The sequence below is a fragment of the Plecotus auritus genome, assembly GCF_963455305.1.
Source record: "Plecotus auritus genome assembly, chromosome: 4".
NCBI classification, from domain to species: domain Eukaryota; kingdom Metazoa; phylum Chordata; class Mammalia; order Chiroptera; family Vespertilionidae; genus Plecotus; species Plecotus auritus.
The window spans coordinates 10,489,314-10,508,349 of NC_137775.1; positions in this window are offsets into that span (position 1 = coordinate 10,489,314).

Below are 19,036 nucleotides of genomic sequence, written 5' to 3' on the forward strand. Positions count from 1 at the left end.
AAGACCTGGATAATAGCCCCAAACTTTAGAAGGGCTTTGTAAGCCTTTCCTCTCCAGATAATAATTCTCAAGCTTTAAAACAATAACACAATCAAAATCAAGCACCACATTGAAAGGCTTGCATTAGAGCAGACTTCAAAGTCTCAATAAATAACCCAACTTTACCCTCACACCTCTGAGATGTTAGCAAGCCTCTGTTGAAGTAGCTGTCTCCCTTACCAGGGTGAGCAATAAACCCAGCTGTGTCTTGTAAAACAAACACTAACAAACTAAAAACAAAAACACAACCGTTGGGCATGCATTGACTCTGGGGCAGCTTCCTCCCTGTTTTCCCAGACTAAAGGGAGTTCATTTCATGAACCCCTGAAATGGCCCTCTTTGGGGCCTTGTAAAAATATTTACACATTCCATATCATTTTTGACAGTTGAGCTATGAATTGTGTGGGCAGATTGAAACAGAGACCTGAAACTGGTTGGTTTCCAAAGAAAATTACCATAAATTGGAAACCTGAATATAGCTATTCATCCTCTGGCCTTGGGGTATGAATGGATCATTAATTAGGGCCAGAAACAAAAATGGTGCTGTCTCAAACAGGATGGCAAAAAGCAAAGACTCTCCTAACCACTGCGAGTTCCTTTCAGGCAGGGCCCAGCCCAGCACAAGGCAGCTGATCCACAAATGGAGAATGCATGAATATAGAATTGGTGTCAAAAGATTTGGTGTTAAGCCTCTATTCTACCATTTCAGACAGCACAATCCTATAAAAATTCTGTTTCCAAATTCTCGATTTCCACCTCTGTTGAGCAGAGATGAAAAACAATACACATCTCTTAAAATCATTGTGAGAATTACATGGTAATTCAAATGAAAATTTTTTACAAGTTACAGCGTTTGCATGAGAAAGGGAGAAGGGATCTGAAAATTCCCTTAGTGCCTGCTATTTGCGAAGCATCCTGGCGAAGACTTTGTATTTGTTACTTCCTGTGATAGAATACAACATGAATTACTACTAAGTATTCATTAATGAATATGTGTTGACTGACTTATTTTCTAAATGGATTCAGTTGCTTCCTCCAAACCATCATCACTTCCTTGGTAAAGGGGCTGCTTGGGGACTGGTGCCACTCAGGACCTGCCCGTGGTGCCTGGGACACGGGGTGAGCAGCATCCCCAGGATGAGGAGCTAGCTCTGCAGGGATGCTCAGAGCTGTGGGCCTTGCCTGGTGCATCAGCATCTGAATGTCAGGAAGCCAGGGATAACATGGTGAACCCCAATCAGGAATTGTATCATAGTTTATCATAAAATGCTGAGGAACCCTCCTTTATAGCAGCCTCTTTTAAATCTAAGTTTGTCTTGGGTATAATGGCAAGTAAAATGAATAGGTTAAGTTCATTATTGACTAACAGTTCAATAATAAACCCGAAAACAGATAAACAGAAGACACTTTAGGCTCAAACGGAACTATATAAAGAGTGTTTGATTTTTCCCCCCATCTCTTCTGCTCCTCGCCCACTCCCACATTCCCGTTCTAGAAGGAGGTAAGAGGCCATGCCAACAAGTTAAGATTCCTAAACTTATTCAGGAAAGGATAAACATCTACTACTAGCATTGCTGTGAGAACTAGGCAATACACTTAAATAAAAACAATAACTTCCATTTACTAAGCACTTACCATGGGCCAAGCACTGAACGCTGCTTTGAATCTCTATAAAATAGGTATTGCTATCCCCATGCTGCAGATAATAAAACTGAGGTCCAAGGAAGATACATAATTGATCCAAGGTCACAGGGAATAATAAATAGTAGACCTAGAATGGAAGTCAATCTGCCTAATGCCCCAATCTCTTCTTAACCAACACATCACTTCTATCGCCTACCCATGCCTCTTGTGCCCACAGCCACTCAGAAAATGTTCTGTCCACTTTCCTCCTTTGGAAACGCCAGCAACATAAAGCTTAACTCATTTCTTTCATTAAAACTTTCCAATCAATTTAAATGTGTGTGTGTGTGTGTGTGTGTGTGTGACTATACGTATGTGTGCATATGATCACCATTGATCTATTTAATCATTGATCTACTCATAAATCTATTTCCCATGAAGGCTTAAACTGGACAGGATCTGGCAGTCACTGAGGTTCTCATAGGTTTTTTTGGGGGGTATAGAAGAATACATAATGGGCTTATAGTATCTGGAGAAACCCAATTTGAACCCTGATTCTACCTCTTTCTGGCTGCTGAGTTGGGTTTTCAGATGCAAACAGCAGAGGCCATCATTGAAGAAAGAGTTCATTGAAAGAGAGACTCTCAGGGAGGGCTGGGGATCCGGGCTTGCAAACCACAGGAGCCAGGCCAGGCCCAGCCAGGATCACCCACAGGGGCATTCTGCTTGGCCACCACGCTTGCCTTACCAGGCACTGGCTCCCTGCTGCTGCTGTGTCACCCCCAGCTCACTCTGCACCATGGGCCACCCCAGTCACGTCAGAATCCCAGGCAGAAGCATCCAGTCAGCACACTTAGGCCACAAGCCTGCTGCCTGGTTGCCAGGAGCTGGAAGAGAGAATATCTGCCTTCCTAGGTCCTCCCCACCATGCAGCATAAGGGAGCACCGTGCTTGAATGTGGCAGGTCCCCCATACATGTCAACTCACATCTCCCCTAGCTCCCCACCACCACCACTACCGCCACCAGGGAACAAAGCTAAGACTCCCGGACTCCTGCAACTACCCGGCCACAGGCCAGCCTCGGAGAAGCACCGGCTGGTCCACACACAGCCATCCCATCTTGACACCTCCCCCCTCTTTGGGAGCGTGGCAGCTGGCTTCCCCATGGCAATGGGATGTAAGATTTTCATAGAGTCGTGAATAGTTCTAAACCACTGGGTCACAGAGGATGGTATTAACACTCTGCTGGAAGTTGAATGATGGCAAGGCAGCAGATCAGTGCAGGAAGTGTTCCTAGAATCTCTCTCAGAACCAGAATGCAGAGAAAGCATGCCATTGGACATCAAGTGATTTGGGTTTGAATTCAACGACCTTTACTAACTGGGGTGTCCTTGGGCCTGCTGGTTCACCTTTCCACATCTGTTTCCTCACCTAAGAAATGGAGTAAATAACATTTCCTCAGCCATTTGCAACGTGAGTCCAGTGTGTACCGTGGAAAGATCTGGCCACACAGGGGTTCTGCTTTGAGAGTGAGCGAGATGGTTGTATAAGGGTGGACAGAAAGGCAGAGGCATGGAAGCTGCCCCTGACCCTTCTCTGTTCAGCCCAGTGGCAGATCTGATACAGGTTTCCAAAGCCACACGGCCCAGCTGGTCTAACTGTGCAGGTCTCTCTCTCGTTTCCCCTCTCTCAATCCTGCCTCCTTAAAACTGTGTTCACTCTCCCCAGGCAGCTTTCAAAGACTGGTCCCAATGCATAAGCTTTACATTTTCTTATCCTTCTGGTATTTCTCTTTTGCTCTGGATATATCATACAGGGTCTCACTGGGGAGCAGTGGGTGTAGCTAACACACTCTAAGAGAAATTGTGCTTCATCCCAGATGACCACTTACCCATTCTCATGTCAACAGAGGGCTCACCTTTGTGAGAAGAGTGAATTCATGCCCTCCCCAGTCTGGAATGAAGTACCATGTTTACAGAAGAAAAAGCACTGAAATTAACTTAAAACACCTCACAGCACCAAGATTTCTTCCTTTCTGCAGATGGAAAGTAGTGCTGTTTTCCATTTCCCTCTGTACTGCCCTTGCCTGATCCAGCAATAATCACAGAGATTTAGGACTGGAAGCCCAACCTACCTGCATGTGTCAAAGACAGGGACTCATGCCAGTAGCACAGTGACCACAGGGCCTGGCACAGGCCATGCCCAAGGGAAACCAGTGAACCAGCTCTGTGGCCCAGCCCTGCTGCATAGAGTGGGCAACGGTCACTTGGGAAGGACACCATCAGCACCAAATTAAAGCAACGCTACGGTGAGCTCTTTGAGGGACACTTTGAAATGGCTCTGTAAGCCTTCCAGCAGCCAAAGTGAACTTGCATCCCAGTTACTTTAGCTGTCGGGTCAGCAGCCTCTTGTCCTGACTAGGTGCAGCCGTGACACGGGTAGTGAAATAACACCTTCAAGTAGAAAGGGCCAAGTTTGAGATGAGAAGGAGCTACAGCTCAAAAGCTTTCAAGTGACGCTCCTCCCCCAGCCTGTCCCCCTCCAGGTCATTGCTAGCAGCTAAGGTCTCAGAGGCACATCTGTGCTCCTCCCTGGAGTGACTGCAGTGGATGGGAAGTCACTTACTGCCCTAATGAACCTCACAAACCAAGCCCCAGGTGCAAGGTCTTGATCAGCCTTTCTACAGGGCACTCCTTCCAGCCTGTTATTTACCCACAGAAGGAGAGAACTCTTGGGGGCCATCAAACCTTTTTTACTATTAAAAAAAGAAAGAAAGCAAACCTTTCCCGAAACCAGCACAACCTGCAGAGGATTTGCTGTCTCCCTGAAGGGCACACAGGATTAATGAGTCTGAAGTTAATTACGGAAGGGCTGAAAACAATTGCCAACAGGTGAGATGCTTTAAACTGGCCTGTTCCGACTCAAGACGCTGCGCCATGGAAGAACTTTTTGGCATGAGGCTCAAAAGCATTGACTGGGATGGAGCCAGCAGGATCTAAACCAGCCGTGGGCAAACTACGGCCCGCGGGCCGGATCCGGCCCGTTCGGCTGTTCTATCCGGCCCGCGGAGCCAAAAGAGCGGAGGGTTCTCTTGCTCTCCCCTCCGCTCCTTCACCAGCAGCAGTGTTAACATGGCAACGTCAGCAAACACGGCCGCAGCTCCTTCTTCTGAGTGGGTGGATTTATATCCGCCCATTCAGTAGAAGGAACAACCTCTCCATCTTCCAGAGGCTCCTTGTAATGCCCGCGGACGCGTCCCCCGACATCACCCTGGGAATGCGTAGACACGTTATCGTGGTGATGTAGGGAGACACGCCCCTGGAGAGCACAGTATCAGAGCCTTTCTGAGGTAAGATTAAGAGCTCTACTCAAACACAATTTTTTCCTGTTCCCACATTCTGTACATCACAATGACTTGTTAATAAAACAACAAAGACTTTCAGCTTTTAGTCACTTCAACTGGTGGCCTGTCCTTTGTCACAAAACCCTGAAACAGCACCAGAAGAGGTGCAACTGGAACTCATCGATCTTCAGTCTGACTTTGTCCTAAAGGAGAAATTCAGCTCTCTTGAACTAAGAGACTTTTATGCTTCACTTAATGAAGCCACTTTTCCAAACATCCGGAGGATGGCACAGAAGATACCGGTGCTGTTTGGATCAACCTATGTTTGTGAGCAGACATTTAGCGTCATGAACATCAACAAAGCCCCTCACAGATCCAGCTTAACTGACGAACACCTCAGATCTATCCTGAGAATAGCCACAACAAAACTAACTCCAGACTTTGATGCATTAGCTAAAAAAGGAGACCAACAACACTGTTCCCACTGAAGTTGGTGTTTTAAAGACCAAAAACCTTTCAACCCAGTCTACATTGCCATCTACATCTACGTCCCGGGCATCATTTGGAAGTTGCACTAAAGAAAATGTTTAATTTACTGTTTACACATTTTGTTCTTTTCTGTTTGTTTTAGTTTTAAATTATTTTATTATATTTAAGTTTAATTTGAAAGACTTTTGTACCTTTCCTTTGTTAGGCAATTTTATTTTGCCTTTGCCATCTTCAATATAAGGTATGTTATTGTGCTATGATTCCTCCATTTTTTGAAGTTTCAAATTATAATAATTAGTGTTTACATTCTTCTTGTTAAAATGTTTGAAATGAATAAAACTATTGAAATTTTAAAAAAGACCTTTTTTGTAATGATGTTTACTTTGAATTTATATTAGTTCACACAAACACTCCATCCATGCTTTTGTTCTGGCCCTCCGGTCCAGTTTAAGACCCATTGTGGCCCTCGAGTCAAAAAGTTTGCCCACCGCTGATCTAAACAAAACTTCCAAATATTGTCTCAGCGATAGTTGAACCCCTACTGGCTGGGATCAGGCCAGGGCTGTTAATAGCTGTAAAGAGGGAGACTTGATAAGAAATTCGAAGGGATCATAAACCAGGATGAATTCCTCATTTGGGGATTTACTACCTTAAAATACTGTTTATTTATTCATTTGTGCGTCCATTCACTCGTTTATCTGTGGATTTCACATTCCCTAGGCCAGGCTACACTAGGTGACAGGGACATGAAGTCATGTACGCACAGCGCCTGCTCCCCAGGCAATCTCAATCCCTCTCGAGAAAAGTGGGGGAACTACGTGTATCACATCACAGGAGCACCCGGAGGGCTCCTGGGGGAGGTGACAAGGAGCTGGGGGATAAGTGGGGGCCAGGAGGTCGTTCCTCAGGCTGGAGGGGGGTAGGTAGGCATTGCCGATAGAAGGATACAAGAGTAAAGCACTTACCTCTGGAATCTTCCATTTCTTTGTCTCTAAAATCAGGGAAGGCCTAGGCTCAACCTAAGGACATTCCTGGGAGGAGTGGAGCCAGGGTGAGCGCAGTGCCTGGCAATCACACAGGCAGGGGTCCTCAAACTACGGCCCGCGGGCCACATGCGGCCCACCGAGGACATTTATCTGGCCCGCCGGTTGCCGCTGCCTGTCCTGCTTAGCAGCCGACTCCTCCCAGGCCCGCAGTGCGCAAAGGAATTTGTTCATAGTTTTTTTTTTTTTTAACTATAGTCCGGCCCTCCAACGGTCTGAGGGACAGTGAACTGGCCCCCTGTTTAAAAAGTTTGAGGACCCCTGCCTAGGGCTTACACTCTGGTGGACCTGGCTTCCCCACAGTGGGGGGTGGATTGATGCAGATTCCTTCTTGACCACTGATGGCCTGGGTGTGTGTTTCTAGTATCCACGGGCCAGAATTAGGAGAGCCTGGAGCCAAGGAATAAAGCAAAGCTTAGCAATAGTGCCAATTAATGAATCACTGACAACAGCTGTGCGGACAGAGCAGCAATCAAGTACAATAGCTTGAAATTAGAATTGTTCCTGGTAAACCCACTTCCGTCCCTTATCCAAGTGCCTTCAAGCGCTGGCGTTAAAGCCTTGTGCCCCATCTCCCTCTCTCTCTAAAATACACATAATGTAAAAGTCGCCATCTTGTTTATTTTTAAGTGTGCAGTTTGATGGTATTGAATACATTCACATTGCTGTGCAACCATCACCACCATCATCCCCATAACTCTATTATCTTGTAAAACTGAAATTCTATACCTTTTCAATAATATAACTCCCCATTCTCCCCTGCCCCCAGCTCCTGGAAACCACTGTTATACTTTCTGTCTCCATGATTTGGACTACTTTAAAAGTACCTCATATAAGTGGAAGCATGCAGAATTTGACTTTTTGTGACTGGCTTACTTCACAGAGCATAACGTCCTGAAGGCTCAGCCATGTGGAAGCATATTGCAGGATTCCCTTTCCCTTTGAAGGCTGAATAACAATCCATGGCATTTATGTGGCACATTTTGTTATCCATGTATCTGCTGATGAACATCTGAGTTGCTTCCTCAATTTAGCTACTGTGAATAATGCTGCTCCAAGTATGAGGTGCGCATGTCTCCTGGAGACGCTGCTCTAAGTCCTTTGGGGTATATGCCGAGCAGTGGAGATTACTGGATCATATGGTAAATTCTGTTTGTTTGTTTTAAGAACCATCATACTGTTTTCCAGAGCAACTGCACCATTTTGCTAGTACATTCCCACCAACAGTGCACAGTGCTCCCGTTTCTCCACGTCCTCACCAACGTTTGCTGTGTTCTGCTTTTTTGATAGTAGCCATTCTAATGGGTATAAGGTGGTATCACACAGTGTTTTTTTTTAATATATTTTATTGATTTTTTACAGAGAGGAAGGGAGAGGGATAGAGAGTTAGAAACATCGATGAGAGAGAAATATTGATCAGCTGCCTCCTGCACACCTCCCACTGGGTATGTGCCTGCAACCAAGGTACATGCCCTTGACCGGAATCAAACCTGGGACCCTTCAGTCTGCAGGCCGACGCTCTATCCACTGAGCCAAACCAGTTAGGGCTCACACACAGTTTTGATTTGCATTTCCCTCAGTGATTAGTGGCGTTGAGCATCTTTTTATGTGCTTATTGGACAGTTGTATACTTACTTTGCAGAAATGTCTATTCAAGTTCTTTGCCCATGTTTGAATCAGATTGCATGTGTGTTTTTGTTGAGTTCTAGTTCTTATATTCTGAATATTAAACTCATATTACATACATAATTTGCAAATATTTTCTCCTATCCTGTGGGTTGTCTTTTCACTCTATGAATAGTGGTATGTGTGTGTTTTTAAAATATATTTTTATTGATTTCAGAGAGGAAGGGAGAGGGAGAGAGAGAGAAATATCAATGATGAGAGAATCACTGATAAGCTCCTTCCTGTATGCCCCCTACTAGAGATCAAGCCTGCAACCCAGGCATGTGCCCTAACTGGAATCCAATCATGACCTCCTGGTTCATAGGTCAATGCTCAACCACTGAACCACACAGGCTGGGCTGTGGATAGTGTTTTCTGATGCACAAAATTTTTAATTTTCCTGAAGTTCAATCTGTCTGTGTTTTGTTATCTGTACCATTGGTGTCATATCCAAAAAAAATTATTGCAAATCCAATGACTTGAAGCTTTTGTCCTGTGATTTCCTCTAGGAGTTTTATTGGTTTAGGCCTAACACTTAGGTCCTTGTCCCACTTTGAGTTAAATTTTGTATATGGTGTTAGGTAAGGGTCCCGCTTCATTCATTTTGCATGTGGACATCCAGCTTCCCAGCATCCTGGTTAAAAAGCGGGTTCCCTCTCTTTTTACAGCACTTCAAATTTGGTTTCCGCCCTGACCGGTTTGGCTCAGTGGATAGAGCGTCGGCCTGCAGACTGAAGGGTCCCAGGTTCGATTCCGGTCAAGGGCATGTACATTGGTTGCGGGCACATCCCCAGTGGAGGGTGTGCAGGAGGCAGCTGATCGATGTTTCTCTCTCATCGATGTTTCTGGCTCTCTATCCCTCTCTCTTCCTGTCTGTAAAAAAATCAATAAAATATATTTTTAAAAAAATTGGTTTCCTTGAGGACTGGAGTCACTGTGTGTAAACTGCCACAAAGTTCATTTACTTCTGGGGTCCTCTCCCCCAAGTACCATGGGAGCCTGTGTTGACAGACACTGTAAACAAGAATGTTTTCTCAGTCACCAAATACTGGAACCCTGGAAGCACTTCCCCTGCATGCGGACCTGCAGCACAAGGTAAAGTGTTTTGTTCTTGTTATTTGCTTTCACTTTATTAATGCGAACCTTTAAGCTTCATAGCAGCAGTCCAGACGAGGGTAACAAAGCTATCACAACCACTCTCCGAAGGCATGCACGCCCAGGGAGCTGGCGGCTAAAGTCAGACATGCTTTCACTTGTCCTCGATGGGAGACTGCTGGCCTACTACGTTCCCCACCAGGCCTCTGCTCACACTTTTTCTCACCCTCTAAAAAGATTGGCCACATTCGGCTTGTACTCCCTCCCACCTCACTCTCACTGAAGAGCCCTCTGCTATTTTTCTTGGTTTAAGCAACCGAAGTCATTGGCCTTTGCCTCCTGTTTCAAAGTGTTTCACGGTGGTGATTTTTATCATCTGTTTCTTTTAAGTAGCATCTGGAGATAAATTAGAAGTGTGACTTTGTAAAATAAATAAATAAATAAGTGCTTAGGAGCCATAATCTGCAACTGCTTTCTTAGTAAAATGCTAAGTAAGTCGCTTCTTCCAGAGCCTCGCTTTCTACAGTAAGAAACTTGGAGATTGTTAGCTCACGACTCGGCCTACAGAGCGAGAAAGACGACTCCCTCATCTGCAAGGCAAAGAAATCAAGACCCAGAGAAGGAAAGGGTCTTGCCACGGTGATATAACCAGTGACCTTCTGCCACCATATCAGAGAGGACAACTTGCAGTTATTTGTTTGCTGATTTTGTTTTTATACACAGAACCCAGGCCAAGGCAGGCCTTCCCTCTCTTTTTGCCTTGTCTCCCTGTGCCCTCTAGCAGACTTTTTTCTAATACACTGCTTCCCTATATCTCATCTTTATATGGTGCCTCAGTCCAATTGGCCACCTGGATAAAGCCCATAACCTAATCTCTGGTCCCTGAATAGGAGTGAAATCTAAACCCCCAGCATACTGAGGCCAAGAACCTCCACTTCCCTTCCCTGCCCTTCGACCAACCTCCGGAAAGCCACAATGTCTACCCTTGGTTCACCACTCTGCTTTCCTGCTCCCATTCCACCTTGGGCCCATATACATTTCCCTCTCATGTAAACTGAGCTGAGTTTTTAAAAAGGGAGTTACAGATCCCTCTCACTTTGGAGACAGAGAGCTGAAACTCTACACCTCAAACGTCATATTTCTCATTTAAAGATAGACAGATTCATCTTGAATCTTAACCAGTTAGAACGCACAGGAAGAGCAGCAGTAAATGATTCTCAGATGTCCTTACCCAGCTTAACTTTCAAAGAATAAAGTCCAACTGAGTGGACTTTATTGTAGCAATATGAAGGATAACTAGATGTTTCTCCATGTGTTTCCAACGCCCCTTCTCTCCCAGTAAGCTACTAGCTCTCTGGGTCTGTGCCCTCAGGGGAGATTCATGGGGGGGGGGGGGGGGAGTCTTTTTCTTTTTTCCAAAATTGTAAGGTCTGAGAGAAATATGTAGATAGTGTTTTCAAGAAACATCAAGAAAAAATTTCCCTGCACTAGAGAGCCCAAGGAGACAGTGATAAATCAGTTGAAGAGTTGTACCCCTATGTTCATTGCAGCATTTTCACTGTGGCCGAGGCTTGAAAACAACCAAAGTGTTCTTCTATAGATAATTAGATAAAGACATGATATATACATATAATAGAATACTACTCAGCTGTAAGAAAAGATGAAATATTGCCATTTGTGACAGCATGGATGGATCTTCAGAATATCATGCTAAGTGAAATTGTTACAGAAAACCGGAATAATCAAACAATGCAGGGGAGTTTGGAGTCACACTTTATTCACCGCGGTGGGCTTAGAGAAAATGAATTCAAATTCTAAGCAAGGCTACAAGCAGGACTTCCCTTTTTATTAAGGAGCCAGCCCTCTGTGCAATTAGTGGTTATCTCGCTGCTGTCTTTGAAAACAAACACAGTTCTAAAAATTATGGGCATATCTAGTCTCTGGCCTACAAGGTCAGACAGCTAAAATTATGGGCATATCTAGTCTCTGGCCTACCAGGTCAGACAGCTAAGTTTATGGTCCTCATTATTCAAGCAGGCTAGAAAGCAAAGTTATTTTTTTAGAATAAGAGGCCGTCTAAGAAAAACAGCAGAGAATTCCAAACAGCAGTTTTTACAAAATAGGGGTTTCCCTTCTCAAAATAAGCCAGAAAAAGTAAAAAACTATATGATTTCACTCATACATGGGATATGAAACTGAAAGTAACAAATGAACAAACAAGACAAACAAAAATTCATAGACACAGACAACAGTATGGTGGTTACCAGAGGGAAGGGAGGGTGGGGGGACAGATAGTAACAGGTAAAGGGGGTTAAATATATGGTAACGAAAGATGATTTGACTTTGGGTGGTCAGCACACAATGCAATATACACATGATGTATCATAAAATTGTACACTTGAAACCTATACAATTTTATTCACCAATGTCACTCTAATAAATTTAGTTTTTTTTTTAAAAAAAGAATTCCTGGGCAAGTGTTTATCACATGAACAACTGCAATGTTCTAAACACTACCTAATCCCTCTGTTCACAATTCATACAATTCTGTCTCGGGTTTCTTCCCATTCTCCTCCTTCTCCTTCTTTCCCAGGGCATGTCCTTGACTGCTCACCCTAAGGCCCAATCCATTCTCTTCCCCACCAATGGCTACCAAACAATTAGACCTGGCTTTGTGAGAAAATGAGCATTGTTTGCAGCAAACTTAGACTCAGCTGTGCAGTATCAGTGGCTGACTTAATGCTATCCAGGTGGGAAAGCAGAGATACTAAACTCAATAATCACAAAGATGAATCTTTTTGGCTCAGAATGGAGACCAGGAAGGGTCCTTATAAAAAAAGAGAGAGGGGTAGAGAGAATTCCAATAACATCAGGTAAGAATGTTCTGCAAGCAAAAATCAAATAGAAAAGCACACTCCTTTGAGGCAAGGTTCACTTTTAGGAAGACATAAGGCATATTTTGACAGTAATTAAAATGGATGGCATTCTCTGACAAGAGCAAATTTCTCAGCATTTTTTAATATTGTGGAAGAAAAAGTAAGAGGAAATGTCTTGTAATACACCAAAAAAAATCAGAAAAATTAGAAAACAAAATTATCTGATTTGTTAATTGCATGTGTAATTAAATGTTTAGCATGTACCTACTAATAAAGCAAAATTTTTCATGAAAAATGTGTATTAGCTTTTCTTTTTATGTCCATACATCTTTTTTCAAAGGCAAATATTAATTCCCTCTATTGACAGATTAACCCATTATTGCAGAAATGAACAGCTTAACTGTTGTTCATATCATTGCTGTTGCTCCTTGTTTGTTAGTTTGTTGGGAAGAAGAGGTACCTTAGCCAAAATGCTTTTCAAAAGAAGAGCTGAAATCATAATTTCTAGCAGAAAATTTCCTGGTTTTCTTGCTTTGCTGTTGCTATGCCACGTGGTGTCTGCCAGCTAGAGCTGAACAGTCAATTATGCAGTTTCTAGGCAGAAAAATGCTCACATTGCAAGGAAATGTCTACGCATCCCATGAGGTAACCCTAGTAATGTGTATTTTCGTCACTCCCTTGTACTCTTAAAGGTACAAGTCTCCAGACTTGACATATTTCCCTATAGTGCCACTCTGTTTGTTAAATCCACAATTAATAGTTTCTCTTCAAAGGCACGGTGTTACTATAAATCACATAGTTCAAGTATATTCTAAAAAATGCATTTTAAACTCTTTAAAATTATTTATTAAGCTTCTGTTGGAGTCCTAAAACTATCTAGTAACATCTGATTAATTCTGCTGAGTTCAGTTTTTAAAGAGTGCTGTGGTTCTACAAGGTGGCTACTTATTGTTAAAAGTCTAGAATTAATATGTGTTTCCAATGACTAAAAGGGGTTGGGTATTTTATTAAAGTATCTATCATACTCACAACAAGTCTAGGATTATGTGGACTGATTTTATGAAATTTATAAAATATAAAAATGAGAGTAAGCAAAAGTGACTTATTCTAGTCCCAGCATTCACTTTGTCTCAAAACTAAAGCATGTTCAGTGAAAATATCATTCTTTTGTTTCCCTCTGCAAACCTGAAGATAGCACTGCTTGGAAATATGATTCTCTGTAGAATCTACAGGTTGGTAAGATGATTCTTAGCTGAGGTAATATCATTCATCTGCTTCTACTTCCACAGCCTGAAACATGCCTTAGGATTTGGTCAAATGCCTCTGGGTTTCTCATGTACTCCCAAAGATGAGTGACTGTAAGTGCTTGGATTCAAAAAGGAGAATATTGAATGTAAATGATATCTCAATACACTTGATTTTTACACAAGGTGGAGGGAGAGAAGACCAGTAGAGCTGAAGAAAAGAAAAACATGGAACTTGTCACACCTATAAGTGCACTTATTGATCTATTGGTTTATAACTTTTTTAAACCTTCCCTCACCACCATGAGACTATGACTGGCAACCTAGTATAGTGCAAAATCAACTGAACGGAGAGGGCAAAGGAGCACAATCTTCCTGCCCTCGCCCCTGCCCCATGAGTCCTGAAACTATAGAAGAAGCAGATTAATAGCAGTCTTCTCTACAGCAATCCTGGTTGCAAGAGGACCAAGGCGTATTATCCCAGAGACGTGAAGGAAAAGCACTGTGGGCCTAGAACTTTATATCCAGTCAAATTCTCATTAAATAGGAGATAGATAGATGATAGGTAGATAGGTAGATAGATAGATAGATAGATAGATAGATAGATAGATAGATAGATGAAGAAAGTATGTGTATTCATTTTTTATTGCAGCCATAACATATCATCACAAACTTACCTGCTTTGCTTGAATCTACACTTATTTATGACCTCATGGTTCTGAAGGTCAGAAGTCTGAGCTGGCTCAGTTGGTTTCTCTGCTCTGGGTCTCACAAGGCCAAAATCAAGGTGTAGACCAGCTGGGCTCTTAGCCAGAGTCCCCGAGAGAAATCTATTAGCAAGCTCATGCAGGGTGCTGGTAGAATACAGTTCCTTGGGGGTTTCAGGAATGAAGTCCCCGCTGACTTGCTGGCTCCAGCTGGAGGCTCTCCTTGTCTCCTAAGGGCCTCTCTCCTGTCTTTGCACTTAGTCCCCTACATCTCAGAGCCAGCAACGGTGCGTGAACTCTCTCTGACTTCTTCTACAGCATCTGTTTTGCTTCTGGGCTGATAAAGTGCTTTCTTCTGAGGGTTTGTGTGATTACATGGGCCCACTCAGAAAACCCCAGGTAATCTCTTTATTTTATCTTTATTTTTTTAAAATAATCTATTTTTAAGCCAGTGATTGGTAACTTTAATTATGTCTGCAAAGCCTTTCATAGCAACACTTAAACTAGGTAGTTTTTAGATTGTACACTTTTTAGATTATACACCAAAAAATGGTTAAGATGATACATTTTATGTATTTTGATCACAATTTACATTTTTACATTATTTTTTCAACAGCCATTAATATCTTCCTCATGTCCTATGTCCAATGTGGGTCAGCAAGAACTCTGCTCATAAAAATCAAGGACAACATTGAGGGTTGGAAATCTCTAGAAATCTATTCTGTGAGATTGGCACATCCTATTCCCACTAACACAACCATCCTCTCCACCCCACATCTCTTGAGACTCAATAAAACAATTTGATTAAGATGCAGTGTACTGGGAATTAAAAAATTGAGTCATTTACAAAGAGTGATGTCGTGGTGGTGTAAGACATTCTTCCTTTGTATCCCTCTTTGTTAACAATGGATTAGATGTTTATCTATGACAAAAGCACCTTTGTGGGTATTGTTGGACCTAGCACCATATGCTAAGGGACCAAGAAGTCTCATCCACCTGAGCACCTGGTAATAGGGAGACAGACCCCAGCTCAGGCTGAGGAACCTGCCAAGGCCTCTCTCTGGGCAGTCAGAGAGTGCTGACTTTGAGCAGATACCCACAGATGAGAGAAGGTGCAGAAGTTCAGTATTCTCTAGGGCAGATTCCAGCATGCCATTGGAGGAAAAATATACGACTTTGGTCACACAGCTGCCCCTCCCACCAAAGGAATCACTGCCAAGGCTGATATAATTGTGGGTCAGGACTTCTGGGGAGAGTTGCGGGGATGGGGGATAGTGGTGTAAGTTAGTGCCCTGGCTACCTCAGTTGTGAGAGATGTGGCTGGAGAACACCCCTTTCTCTCTAGCAACACCAGACTTCAGAGGCGGTACCTGCATGAATGAGGGGCAGGAGGAGACTGGGAAAAAGGTAGATAAAGAAGGTAATTCCTGGTGACTATACTTCACCACAAACAGGAAGTGCCACACCCCAGGATCCCTACCAGGTCTGTGAGCACCCCAACACTGCAAGTGCTAAAGCCACACCTCCCCCAACTCTTCAGCTGGCTCCTTGTGTGAGCTTCTGTGTGTGGTGTGGGAGAGCTCCAGGAATCAGGAAATCACTCTGAAAGCATGCCTTGGTGCAAGAGCAAGGGAGAAACCACAAGCTGGAATTACAGCACCATCTTCTGGAAAACTAAAGAGGAGTTTCTATTAGCCAGGCTGATGAGATGCAAAAAACAAAACAAAAATGCTTACGAATTCTGCCATTAAAAGAACAAGAAGAGTGAAGCAGGTGTACCATATAGAAACACAGAAAACCTCTAATAATAGCACCACCATCTAACAGAACACCCCATCTGAAGGTAACTAGCAAAGATTTCAGGAAGTGTCTAACACTTCATGTGCAAAAGCAGCAACTCAAAACTACAAGGAACATCAAAAATCAATGAAGAATAAAGGAGAGAAGCTTTTGTAGACTAAGTCAAGTTGCTATCACTTAAAATGGACTGTTTCGTCAATGAAATGTCTCATGTAAACTTCATGGAAACCACTGAGTAAAACCCAGAGTAGAGGCACTAAAGATAAAGATGGGGGACCCAGAGCATGCCAGCACGGGAAATCCCCAATTTGCAGAAACAAAGGAAAAGAAACAGTGGAAGGAAACACCCAGAAAACAATTTAAAAGATACACATCAATAAATGTAGTAAATGTAAACGGGTTGAGTGCACAAAATAAAAGGCGCACAGTGGCTTTCATCTCATCTGCTGACATGCCATCCAGGCTGAGGAAGACCCAGAAACTTCAGGGTCCTGTGAGCCTGGGCCAGGGAGGGCCAGGGCAGTGGCCTCAGCAAACCCCAGAAGCCCCCGGGAGGCTGAGGTAATGCTGGTGGCATGCATCATCACAACATTAAGTAAGACAAATATCACCCAGGTCACGTGGGAAAAGTGGAATGAGTCATTGCCACTTCAAGAGGAACCAGAGCTTCTGCCCAACTATCAACCTTGATAAACTGTGGCCTTAGTCAATGAGCAGACGGGTAAGTGCTGCCCAAAACAAGTCTGGAGCTGCCCTATCACAGGTGTGGTGCAACCGGCTCCCACAATGCAATGTTCTGGTGAAGGGGAAGCTCCCCAAACAGTTTGTCAAGGTGTAGGCCAAGTTCTTCAACAGGAGGGCTGACGAGATTAATGGTGTGGAGGGGGCCTCTGTCCAGGTAGCTTGAAGCCACGTGGAGGGAAGTTCATTACATGCTTACAAGTGCTTTTCTCTTCTGATCTGAGTGTAGGTTTGGGGGCACCTCTACCTACCTACCTACCTACCTGGACATCAAAAACCTGCCTAATAGGTCCTAGTGTTAAGGGTTTGAGGGCCTGGACTCCTTTGCCAACCCTCCCGAGAAGGAAAGTGTACTAGATCAGTGGTCGCCAACCTTTTGGACCTCACAGACCACCAGTGGTCTGCGGACCACTGGTTGGCGACCGCTGTACTAGAGATAGCACAGACACTTAGAGGCCTTGGCCCATTACCTAACTTGGCCCTTTTCATTATAAAGTGAGAATGATACCTGTTGATGGCATGTATATATAAGAAATACTAGTAAGGCCAAAAAACAAAGGCACAGAATGGCAGGATGATAACAAAAATTTTTAAACACTCAAATATATGCTGCCCACAAGACACTCATTTCAGCTTTAAAGACACTCATAGGCTCAACGTAAAGGGATGAGAAAGACAGCCTGTGCGAGAACAAAACAAAAGCAGCAAAGGTAACAATATTTATATCAGACTAAAAACATTTTAAGCCAAAAACAGTAACAAGAGACACAGATCTTTACATAATGACCTTTATATAATGGTCAATTCATAGAGAACATATTAAAATTACGGGTATATATGGAACCATATGGGGACCTAAGTATACTAAGCAAATACTAATAAATATAAAGGGAGAAATAGACAACAATATAATAATAGCAGGGGATTTGTCCAGCCGTAGTGGTTCAGTTGGTTCAGCATCGTCCTATATACCCAAACGTTGCAGGTTCGATTCCTGGTCGGGACACACATCTGGATTGTAGGTTACATCCCCCGTCAGGGAATATACAGAAGGCAACCGATCAATGTTTCCCTCTCTCTTTCCCTGCCTCTCTCTAAGCATGTTCTTAGGTGAGGAATAGAAGATATATAGAAATCCATGATGCTTCTATCTGTTATCGATAGATAGATAGATAGATAGATAGATAGATAGATAGATAGATAGATAGATAGATAGATATAGATAGATAATAGATAGATAGAAGCATCATGGATTTCTTTCTTTATTCTTTTTTTTTTTTTTTTTTTTTGAGTAGAAGACTTCAATAACACATTCTCAGCAATGGCTAGATCATCCAGACAGAAAATCTACAAAGAAACAATGAATGTGAACTGTATGTTAGATCAAATGGATCCAATAGACATTTATAGAAAATTTCATCCAACAGAGGCAGAATACATGGTCCTCTAAAGTACACACCAATCATTGTCCAGGATATACAATGTGACAGGACACAAAATAGGTCTTAGCAAATTTAGGAAGATTGAAATTACCCAAGTGTATTTTCCAGCAACAATGGTATGAAACTAGAAATCAACAACAAATATGTGAAAATTAAACAACAAACTCCAAACAGCCAATGAGTCAAAGAAGAATTCAAAAGAAAAGTAAAAAGCATCTAAAAAGCACTGGCTGGATGGCTCAGTTGATTGGAGCATTGTCCCTTACAACAAAAGGTTGTGGATTCAATCCCCAGTTGGGGTACGTATGGGAAGCAAACAATCTCTCTCTCTCTCTCTCTCTCTCTCTCTCTCTCATCAATAAACATCCTCGGGTGAAGATTAGTGTGTGTAGGTGTGTGTGTGTGGGTGTGGGTGTGTATGTGTGAAGAACATAAACAGAACATACCAATATGAATGTCAGGGTATTATCTGTTTCTAGTACCCACATACCCCAGTCAATGGCCATGAGCCTCTTTGGGAAAGGCCAGAAGAACCTTTGCACTTGTTGATTTGACGTGAGTTCTCATTGGATCTTGGCTTCTCTTTCTAGTAATAGATGGCAGATTGAGAGGTGGGTCAGGTCTGGACAATAGAAGGGGCAAATAAAACACTTCCTACATTTTGAGTGTGTAGAATAGGAGGTTTTCTCTATTTCTCTCATGTAAGTGAAGACAGGGCTCAGTAGATGAAGACAGAGTGGGGTTGAGGGACTCCCCCAGTCTTCACAATAGACTAAGACCTCCCCAGAACTCAGATTGTTTAGTCTGTCAGGTAGAGAGAAATAAAACTATTTTGGCCTAAACTGGTTTGGCTCAGTGGATAGAGCATCGGCCTGTGGACTCAAGGGTCCCAGGTTCGATTCCGGTCAAGGGCATGTACCTTGGTTGCG